Here is an 11,400-nt window from a genome sequence, read left to right as displayed (position 1 = left end):
ATAAAAATATGTTATTAGATGTAATTTTCTCAGCACATCATCCCCACAGTGTATTCTTTCACAATTAGTGGTGACAAGGCTGATCGATTTAATTTAATGACTCATTTACTCCCAAATAATCGATTAAAATGTATTAAAATCTTCTTGATAAATTAGCAGTGATAAGCTGGCATGCTCTGCCGTTGTAAATTCTCTACTGCTCACTCCTACAGTAAGATATTAAGTCTAATAGATTCATAAAATACAGTGGTGACCACAATAGATGCCAGAATGATCATGCAACTTTTTTCTTTTTGATTACATGATTTTATTGTCCACATAAAAACAAACATTTAATTTTTGTGTGTTACCTGAGTACTGTACCTCATACCTGTTACTAGGCCATGGTTTAAAGGTTGACAAAGCAGGCTTGTGAGCGAAAGGTTGCTTGTTCTATCCCCTTGACTGGCAGGAAGTAAAGGGGTGAGACGAGTAAAGGAACAGTGCTCTCTCTACACTGACAGCTGAGACCCTCAATTGCTAATCCCCAATTGCTCCCCAGGTGCCGAGGTAGCTGTCTACCGCTCTGGGTGTGAGTTCTTACTAACCCAAATCACTAGTGTGTGAGTATGTGTTTATTGGCATGGTTGGTTTAAATGTGGAGGTTGTAATCTGTACTGCTGTGCAATGGCTGTAAAGTGTGCTTCTTAATCTGGAGAAGGAGAAGGCTGGGGTTTCTGCTGCACCACATCAACACTAGTATGAAGAGAACACTGTGCCTAATCTCACTTTTGCAGATGTCATCCTGTCTCTCTTTCATGTACGATGCGAAATATTTCACTCAACTGGTGGAAAAGTGCAGCAAGGAAACTGAAAATGCTTTCCATTACCACTTGGGCTGAATAAGGTCAGGAAGTGTCTCTGACCACCTCCCTAGGTGGTGTGAGTGTACAGATCACAATCTGATCAGAATGTGTCCTGGGTGTGTTTACACCTGGATTCTTGGCTTTTCAAGTGATAATAAGATCTCATAAAAACTCGTCTACAAATAAAAGTGTAGCCCAAGACATCTGTAACATTTGCACAAAGATATTTCATACGTATTTTACAAATCACGCTACACCTCCCGTCCACTGGTGGTGCTGTTTTATGAATTGCACACAACCTGTCTGACATTTACTTGAAGAAGTATTGAAAATGGTGTCTCTATAATTACATTTATGTTGTTGATTTTTCTGTTTTGGAGCTTCTCAAAAAGGAAGTAATGGATAGAAACCCCAGCAGAAGTGGTAAGATCGTCACTATCTACTGTGGTTAAGTTTAAGGTTGGGGTTTAAGTAAGGGTTGGGTTACGTTTAGGTTGGGATAGGGAAGGTTATGTTCAGTTGAGGTTGAGGCTGAGGTGTAGGTTCAGGTAATAAAATTTCACTGGTTGCTTTGGAACATTTTCTGGGTTGCGTCAGCACTACACAATGTATGAATCCTGAAATGCTCATTCAGCTGCAAGTGATCACCCACAATGCAAGGTATTGTAGGCTGTGTTAACACTGGACATACATCATGTCCATACATATGTGGACAATAAAATCATGTAATCAAAAAAAGAGTTGCATGACCATTCTGGCACCCACTGTGGTCACCACTGTATTTTACGAACCTATTAGACTTAATATCTTACTGTAGGAGTGAGACGTAAGAGAATGGAGGTGTGTATGTGGAGGTTCTTTTGACTTTTGCACTGAAAGGTTCTTTACGAAACCAAAAGGGCTCCTTCTAAAGCAGAGATTTTCCAACCTGGTCCTGGAGTACTTGGTCCCTGGTCCCAGTTCAGCTCAGGGTGGGCTTCTTGATTATTTCATTAGTTCTGTGGATCTGTGGATTGGGAGCATGGGTTCATCTGGGATCTAATCTGACCTGGGTTCTACCAGGTGATGATGAAAACTCCACAACACTGGTGAATTCCCCACATCATAGTCCATTCATCCACTATAATATTCAGGCAGGAGACTATATGGCCTTTCTTCCTGATAAACCAGACTAATGACCCACACTGGAGCATCTGAAACAACAGTCTCTGGCAACTTCCATCACATAAGAGCAGAAAAAAGGGTAAAGAGGACGCCATGCCAAAGAAAACCAATTAAGGGAGCGGTTACCTGGTAACCGAAGAGGTCCAGAGGCAGAGTATTAGCATAGCTCCGCTCATCAAATTCAAATACGCAGGAATATTTCTCTCTGTCTCGTTGTGGTAATATTATTTTGCAGCCGAAGCGTGTGTATGGTCACGGAAGACACACACACTCGCTGTAAGTGGTTTCATGTGCAGGCATTTTAATAGCGCCTCAGGATCGCCGTGACAACGGGAGCCACACAGGCAGGTGTTTTGATGGCATAAAAACCCAGACACACTCCAATCTTCACCTGATGATTATAGAGCCACCACACACACCGCAGCTACTGTAAACCCTTATCTACTATAAATTACTCGTAGAGAAAATCAGAGAGAGAGAGAGAGAGAGAGAGAGAGATGAGAGATGAGTCAAGAAGAAATGGAAGACTTTACAAGTATTAATGGAGAAAGGAAAGAAAGAGAGAAAGAAGGCTGAGGAATGAAAGAAATGTTGCTGAGGAATGGAGGTAATAAGAGAAAAGACAGGAAGAGACAAAAAGAGAAGAGAATAAAAGACCAGTGAAGAGAGAAGAGTAGAGGAAAAGTTAGAAAAAGAGAAGGACAGAACTGAGGAAAAGGGGTGATGAAAGACAAAGGAGGAGAAAAAAGAAAAAAATGGGAGGATAGAAGAACAGATAAGAGAGAAAAAGGAGGAGACAAAGAAGAAGAAAGAACAGAGGAGAAAAAGAGGAAAAGGGGGATAAGAGGAGGAAAGAATAGGAGAACAGAGAAGGGATGAGGGAAAAGAGAGAAAAAAGGAAGAGAGAACAGAGGAGAAGAGAAACGAAAAGATGAGGAGGGAACAGAGGAGAAGAGGAGAGAAAAGAGGAGGAGGGAACAGAGGAGAGAAGAGAACAGAAGAGGAGAGAATGAAGCAGGGACAGAGGAGATGAGAAGAGAAAAGATGAGGAGGGAACAGAGGAGGAGAGGAGAGAAAAGAGGAGGAGGGAACAGAGGAGAGAAGAGAACAGGAGAGGAGAGAATAGAATAGAATAGAGGATAGGAGAGAATAGAGGAGAGGAGAGAATGAAGCAGGGACAGAGGAGATGAGAAGAGAAAAGATGAGGAGGGAACAGAGGAGAGGAGAGAATAGAGAAGAGGAGAGAAAGAGAGGTGAGAATAAAGGAGAGGAGAGAATAAAGGAGAGGAGAGGAGAGAATAAAGGAGAGGAGAGAATAAATGAGAGGCGAGGAGGAGAGGAGAGAGGAGAGGAGAGAGGAGAGGAGAGGAGGAGAGGCGAGGAGGAGAGGAGAGGAGGAGAGGCGAGGAAAAGAGGCGAGAATAAAGGAGAGGCGAGGAGGAGAGGAGAGAATAGAGGAGAGGCGAGGAGGAGAGGAGAGAATAGAGGAGTCTTAATGGACAAAAGAACAACAAAACAAGCCAAAGAGAGAGAGAGAGAGAGAGAGAGAGAGAGAGAGAGAGAGAGAGAGAGAGAGAGAGAGAGAGTTGGAGGAAAGTGAGAGGTGGAAAGTAAGGGGAGTGAGTGTGTGTTTTGAGAGAGAGAGAGAGCGAGAGAGATAGTAGGGAATAAAGGAGAGAGACAGGCCTGCAGGGTACAGAAGAGAACTGCATGAATAAACTGATCAGTGTAATTTAATTAGAATAATCTCTTACAGAACTCACACAATTAAACTAATGACTGTGTGACACACTGCTGTAACTGCACCACCCTGCACTCCCCCTCATTTACACCACGCCACATATTACCTCAGAACCATCATAATTCTCATGAATCCGCCTGCTGTAATCAGCGCTGGAGATGACTGCCTGTTTGAACCCGTGTTTGTTCCGGCTGGCTATTTCTGAGGTGTGCGGCAGCTTGAGCGGCTCCTCTCAGCGTGTGCTGGATTATAACATATGTAATTGTTATCTTAAGTTATTCATCTCCATTCTGACACCCTGCTCATCTGCTCCTGTGCTGAGCTCTGTCAGACACAACCTATTGATAGCTGTACCATCTCACACCCTGCTCCCCTGCGCCTGAAGTTCTACAAGTCTAAAACAGGCAGCGCGAGTCGATCATGATGACAGCAGAAAGGATAAGAAACTACCTGCTTTTACCCCTCCCCCCTCTCTTTTACATATTCTCTCACTCTTTTGTCTCTCTATCATCTCACACTCTCCTTCTCTTTCTCTCACACTGTCTCTCCTCTTTTGTTCTCCTCTTTCTCCATCATTCTTTTCATATTCTCTCACTCTTTCCTTTCTCTATCTCTCTTCTCTCTCACATTCCCTTTCATTCTCTCACTCTTTCCTGTCTCTCTCTCTTCTCCCTCACTTTCCCCTTTTCTCCTACTCTCCTGTCTCTCTCTATTCTCTCTCATTGTCTCACTCTTTCCTGCCCTTCTTGCTCTTCTCTCTCACTTTCCTTCTTATTCTCTCACTCTTTTCCGTCTCTCTCTTCTCTCTTACTCTTTCCTGTCTCTCTCTCTCTCTCTTCTCTCTCTTTCCTTCTTATTCTCTCACTTTTTTCTGTCTGTCTCTCCCTTCTCCCTCACTTTCCCTCTCATTTTTTTTTGTCTTCTTGATTTTTTCCTCTCCATTATTCTTCCCTTAGACTCTCTCCCTTTCCGTCCAGGCCCTCTCTCATCCTTTCCCTTTCTGTCCCGGTCCTCTCTCATTCTCTCCCTTTCCGTCCCTGTCCTCTCTCATCCTCTCCTTTTCTATCCTGGTCCTCCCTCATCCTCTCCTTTTCTGTCCCGGTCCTCCCTCATCCTCTCCTTTTCCGTCCAGGTCCTCTCTTATTCTCTCCCTTTCCGTCCCATTCCTCTCTCATCCTCTCCATTTCTGTCCCAGTCCTCTCTCATCCTTTCCCTTTCTGTCCCATTCCTCTCTCATTCTCTCCCTTTCCGTCCCGGTTCTCTCTCATTCTCTCCCTTTCCGTACCTTTGCTCTCTCATCCTCTCCCTTTCTGTCCCAGTCCTCTCTCATCCTTTCCCTTTCTGTCCCATTCCTCTCTCATTCTCTCCCTTTCCGTACCTTTGCTCTCTCATCCTCTCCCTTTCCGTCCCGGTCCTCTCTCATTCTCTACCTTTCTATTCTTTCTCCTCTCCCTTTCCGTCCCGGTCCTCTCTCATTCTCTACCTTTCTATTCTTTCTCCTCTCCCTTTCCGTCTCGGTCCTCTCTCATCCTCTCCTTTTTTGTTCTGGTCCTCTCTCATCCTCTCCCTTTCCGTCCCATTCCTCTCTCATCCTCTCCCTTTCCGTCCTGGTCCTCTCTCATCCTCTCCCTTTCTGTCCTGGTCCTCTCTCATCCTCTCCCTTTCCGTCCCATTCCTCTCTCATTCTCTCCCTTTCCGTCCCGGTCCTCTCTCATCCTCTCCCTTTTCGTCCCGGTCCTCTCTCATTCTCTACCTTTCTATTCTTTCTCCTCTCCCTTTCCGTCTCGGTCCTCTCTCATCCTCTCCTTTTTTGTTCTGGTCCTCTCTCATCCTCTCCCTTTCTATTCTTTCTCCTCTTTCTTTCTGTCTTTCAGCTTCTCTTCACTTTATTCTCTCTGTTCTTTGTTCCTTCTTGATCACCCTTTTTTTTACTCTCTCTCTCTCTCTCTCTCTCTCACTCTCTCTCTCTGTACAAAAGAACATCTCCATTTTAAAAGTGAAAGATTGGGGGTGAATCAAAGGAAGTGGTTAAAATTCACTGACAGGACTTTAAATACCAGCCAGGGATCACAGTTATGCCCTTTGGCAAAGTAATTATTCACTGCGCTAAAAGACACCTAAGTGTGTGTGTGTGTGTGTGTGAGTGAGTTTCTTCATGAGTAGAGTGTGCCTATGTATGTGCATACCAGTGGGTCAACATGACTATGAGACTAATATATTAGTGTATCATCACTGTCACGAGAACTCTGTATCTCCAAACACTAGTGTTGTAACAGATCACAAAACTTATTTTTATTATTATTTTTCAGCTTCAGCAAAAGAAAAAAAAGGCACACGTGAAATTTTGAAAGCTAAAATTCCAGTCCTGCTTTTATTTATTTTAGTGACTGTTTGTTTGTTTGTTTGTATTGGCTGCTTTTATTTGGAACCAGTCTGTTTTGCCGTTTTTTTTTTTTTGTTGTTGTTGTTGTTGTTGTTGTTTTTTGACACAGTCTGTTTGATGGATTGTATTAGTGACTTTTATTTTGACACAGTATGTGTGTTCATTTGTAATGGCTGATTTTGTTCTCTTATAGCATAGAAGCTACAGTTGCAATCAAAATGCAGCTTCTATTAGGAAGCTAAGGCTTGAGTATCATTGGATCCCGCAACAGGACAATGACCCCAGGCATACCTCAAAGTCCACCAATGCCTGGTTTCAGAAGAAGTCCTGGAAGATTTTGGAGTGGTCGTCACAGTCCCTGACTTGAACCCCTAAAAAAAATCTTTGGTGGGATTTGAAGAAGGCAGTTGCAGCAACAACAAACCCAGGAATATTAGTGAACTGGAGGCCACTGCCCAATAAAGATTGGACTACAATTCCTCAGGAACGCTGCCAGAAGCTGGTGTCTGGCTGTGCATCATGTTTGCAGCAGGTTAAAACAGCAAAAGGATCTCTGTTAAGTACTAAAGACGCTTGTCACAAAGGGATTGAATAATTCTAGGACTGCAGTCATCATTAAAGTTGTCAAGTGGTGACCTGTAAAGACATCTGCTGGACTTAGATTCTTTAACCAGATCACAAACATGTAATCTGCACTCAAATCACTGTAAAATCTATTCTGTAAATCACTGTATCACTGAAGAAATTTTAGAACCAGAGATATGTGAGATAATGCATAACCAGCCACATGCTAGCTAGCATGCCTCAACATGTCCCAACCACCATGAGCTTCACACTTATATTTAGATTTCTCTGAGATGCTAAAGTGTGAAAAACTGCATGCATTTCATAAGCTACCAGCTATCTACTTACAAGCCATCAGGATAGGGAATTTTATCTTGTTAGCTCGCTAACAACAACGTTTAATAGCTAGCATTTGCAGCTTGTCCATGGACATGTAAGAGAAATAGTAACCTCTTGAGACAGCATTACCATCTGGATGATAGACTAGGATAATAGCCTGCTATGGTCAAGGTCGAAATGAAAACAGATGATGTGTTTCTGTGGTGGAATCAATCCAAGAACTGTGTTTCCTCATTAAAAGCCTGACTGGTGTTGGTGTTTTCTCATTAGACTGCTAGGATTAGCACTCAAATCCACCCCTCTACTATTTGAAGATTCCCAAAAAAGAAGCAAAAAAGGTCCTGGACTACTCATTTTTGACAGCTCAGCCACTGGAGAGCCTCAGTTCTTATCTAGATTGTAAGTCCAGGGTGTTGCAAATCCAGGGTATGCTCTTAAAAAGTGTTCTTCACAGTTACACTAAATGTCCAAATGTTTGTGGACACTTACCAATAACCCTTATTTTCAGAAGGAAATCTATCTATCTATCTATCTATCTATCTATCTCTCTCTCTCTCTCTCTCTCTCATATATATTTGTATTGTTGTATAATTGTATCTGTATATGTGTATTGTTGTATGCTGTATCAGTTCTAAAGGTTCTATGAAGAACCTTTATAATATTATATATGGAGGTGTTTTCGTTCTTTACACACCCTATTAAAATACACTCATTGGTATTGGAACACCTGCACATTCATTGGCTTATTGGTATGAAAAAAGAGTCTATCCTGCTCCATACAACAAGAGCGTTGTATAGAGCAGCACCATTTTAGAGAGCTGTGTCAGCAATGGGTGCAACTAGTAGCTGAATGCATTCATTAGAAGGGGTGTCCACAAACTTTCTGTTCCATATCCAGTGCTGCACAGGAACATCTCTAATCAACATTCTGACTGCAGAAAGTATATAAATAAATAAACATGTTTTTTGTTTACTGTTTGGTTGTTTATTTCTACATCCATCTAAACATTATCATTCGTAATTATCTGTTTTTCTTACAGAAATTCACAGTAAAAAGCCTGAAAAGCTAATAACTAATGAGAGAGGGGGCTGGAAGGGGAAGACAAGTAGAGCATGACAACACATTTTAACAACAACAACCAAAAACAATGCCCCACTGTCACTTTGCCTACCTAAAGGTATCGTTCCACCTAATCCATCGCCACAGTTTGTCGCAGCATTGAATGCGAGGCATGGCCAGCTTACAAATGCCTTGTCACGGCCCTTTCATATTCGACTACCTCAGCCTTCTACTGTTGTCTGATTCATAACCAGCCACTCTCGTAAAACTCACCAATTAGCCCCTCTGTGTGCATTTTTGACACCAAATTAAACATTTGAAGCTCCTTCGAAAACAACTTCTTCTTACGCAATATATGGATGCACTTGCAGCAAACTCCCATGAGTCAAACATGGAGACGGAGCGCCATCAGCGCTAATGTGACACGAGATTGTATGTAACTCGGGTTCGGTTCATTGCGAGAATTCTTTTGATGAAGGAAAAATGGGTCGGACCCTTCAGGCAGTGCACAAACAGAATACTGACAACAGAATGGCGTGTGTTTGTGGAATAGTGTGGAAGTCTGGTTGCCTGGGATTTCAGCAGTGGAACGAAGGCTCTGCAATTTGTGGAATCTCTCCAAAAAAAAAAAGTATTATTTTACCTTTGTACCAGTGGTCTACAGATGCAGTGGGAAGCCTATATTGAGACAAACTGTTAGCAAGACTAGCTCAGCTATGGAAATCTTTAAGAGATCACAAGGTCAGGGGTCCTAAACAGCACAATTGGCCTGGAATGGCCTTCCCTCTCCCCTCCTTTATCCAGTGTGAGGATCTGTTAGCTGACATAACAGGGTTGTAGTCTCCTCCAAGCATGTTCAGCCATCCAAAAACACTGGTTTAGCAGCAGTTTCAAAAGATCTGGTGATCTGGCTTTATGTTACTTAACTTGGGGTAGGCGCAGTTCAGTCTTCACCCTTCCAGCTCTGTGTGGCATTGCGAGAAACTGCAAGACCTAGCTAGCAGGTGGGAATTGGCAATTACAAATTTGAGGGGGTGTAAACTGCATTTACCCACAAGTTATGATATACAATACTACATGCTACATGGACAAATGTATTGGGACATCTGATGACTCACTGTTTCTGCTAGATTTTCTGTAGAGCATTGCTGTGAGGATTTAATTGAATTCAGTGACAAACTCCCCAGCTCATTCCAAAAGTACTGGATGGAGCACCAATCATCATTCCAGAAACACTGTTCCACTGCTCCACAACTCAATGATGGGGGGCTTCATACCCCGCTAGCCCACGCCTGGCTTCAGACATGGTGCCAATGGGGCGTCCACAAGTATTTGGACATATAGTGTAACCAGCCTGGCAGGAAAGAATACTAGTAATACTTGTGTCAAAATGCCATATTTGGTCATACTAACAAATATGTGCCATATTGCATTTTTAACCTAGTCTATCATACTCACTACAGTGCTGACCATTTCATTTTCCATTTGTTAATTTCAGCCCATTTTTATTTGATCCTGTTCAGTCTTCTTTCATCTTCATCCTCTTGTTCTTAGTTTCACCAGCCCACCTCCCCTCTCTCTCTCTCTCTCCCTACCCCACCCCCCCACCCCCCCATCCCTCTCTCTCTCTGTCCCTTTCTCTCTGAATGTTCCTTTAAGAAATTAAAGCACAATGTTTAGTCCAGGGGGCTGATGGCCTTGCTGGCTGACAAGGAGCGACATTTATTGGGAAGTTGTCCTTCAGAAAGAGAGAGAGAGAGAACGAGAGACATGACACATCCTCAAACCCCCACGCCCATGTTTTTCTCCCTCCTTCTGTCACTCCATTCTTCATCCGTGTGTGTGTGTGTGTGTGTGTGTGTGTGTGTGTCTCCTTGTATTTAGCACTGTGTGGGCAAGCGACTGTCCCCAGGATGACAGAAATACTCGAAATGCTGTTGATGTGGGGAGATCTGGCTGCTACCTATGAGGAGACGGTCTTGGGTATTATTTCCATTAATTGATTTTAGGACTGCAGTTGAGCGTACTATTGGCACTGGTAATACCTTGCAAAGTAAGGAGGGGCAAAGACACCCCCAATACACATACAAAAGTTCAGGCACCCCTGGTCAAAAATACACTATATGGACAAAAGTATTGGGACACTTGTTCGTTCATTCTTTCTTTAAAAGCAAGAGTTTAACCTGCTTTTGTTGGAGTAACTGTCTCTTCTGTCCAGGAAACGCTTTCTATTAGATTTGGAAACATTGCTGTGAGGATTCGATTGCCTTTAGCCTCACCCCAAAGGTACTGGGTGGAACAGCATTATTTCTGAAAACACAGTTCAACAGCCCACACTGAACATTTTCTACAGGGACTATACAATCTGTGTGTGTGTGTGTATGTGTGTGTGTGTGTGTGTGTAGTGGTACATCTGTGTCAGCAATGGGTGCTAAGTGGCACCATGCCTAATGCCAGGTGTGGGCTAGAGGGGTATAAAGACCCATTTTAAAGTATAAAATGATGTTGGTGCTCCATCCAATACTTTTGGATTGTAGTCGTTGGGGAGTTGGGGATGAGGTGGGGTGGTGTTCATTCCAACATCCAGTCGCTGAATGCTATTGAATCCTCACAGCAATGCTCCAGAATGTAGTAGAAATGCTTACACCAACTCCAACGAAAGCAGGATAAACTCTTTTTGAAAACCCTCCGAAAGAAATAATGCAGAAGCAAGTGTCCCAATACTTTTTTCACCCAATATAGTGTATTTTTAATTTTGCCATTTTATTAATTTTTTGTCATTTAAGCAGACAGTCATCAAAGCATTTCACTGCTGGTTGTACTGTGTATGTCCGTGTAGGGCTGTGTATATGATCATTATCACGGTCATGATAACACATCGTCATTTCACCCACCTGTACCACAAAAGTGCTCCAGGCAGTGCTGTTACTCCACAGGACTACATACTGGTGCGTGTGTGCATACAGCCAGGGCAAGAAGGATGACTGATGAGACCGAGAAGGAGCCAAAGAGTATTTGAGTATGCCAGAGAGAGAGAGAGTGTGTCATTATCAGTAGCCCTGAATGAGCTCCACTCAACTATCTCCCATCTCTCTCTCTTTCTCACTCTCTCCCTCCCTCACACACTCACATACACACTCACACTGTTTCACCACACCTCAATCAATCTTCATTTACTCCCCCACTCTGCCTCTCCCCACCTTCTCCCCTCTTTAACGGCCAGTTGCTGAAACCTCTGAAGCGAAAAACCTCCCCTCTCATCCCTCGCATCCCTCTCTCCCTCGTCTCTCTCTCTCTGCTCTCG

The sequence above is a fragment of the Salminus brasiliensis genome, chromosome 12, assembly GCF_030463535.1.
Source record: "Salminus brasiliensis chromosome 12, fSalBra1.hap2, whole genome shotgun sequence".
NCBI classification, from domain to species: domain Eukaryota; kingdom Metazoa; phylum Chordata; class Actinopteri; order Characiformes; family Bryconidae; genus Salminus; species Salminus brasiliensis.
The sequence above is the reverse complement of the archived record's forward strand: the minus strand, read 5'-3'. Positions refer to the sequence as shown.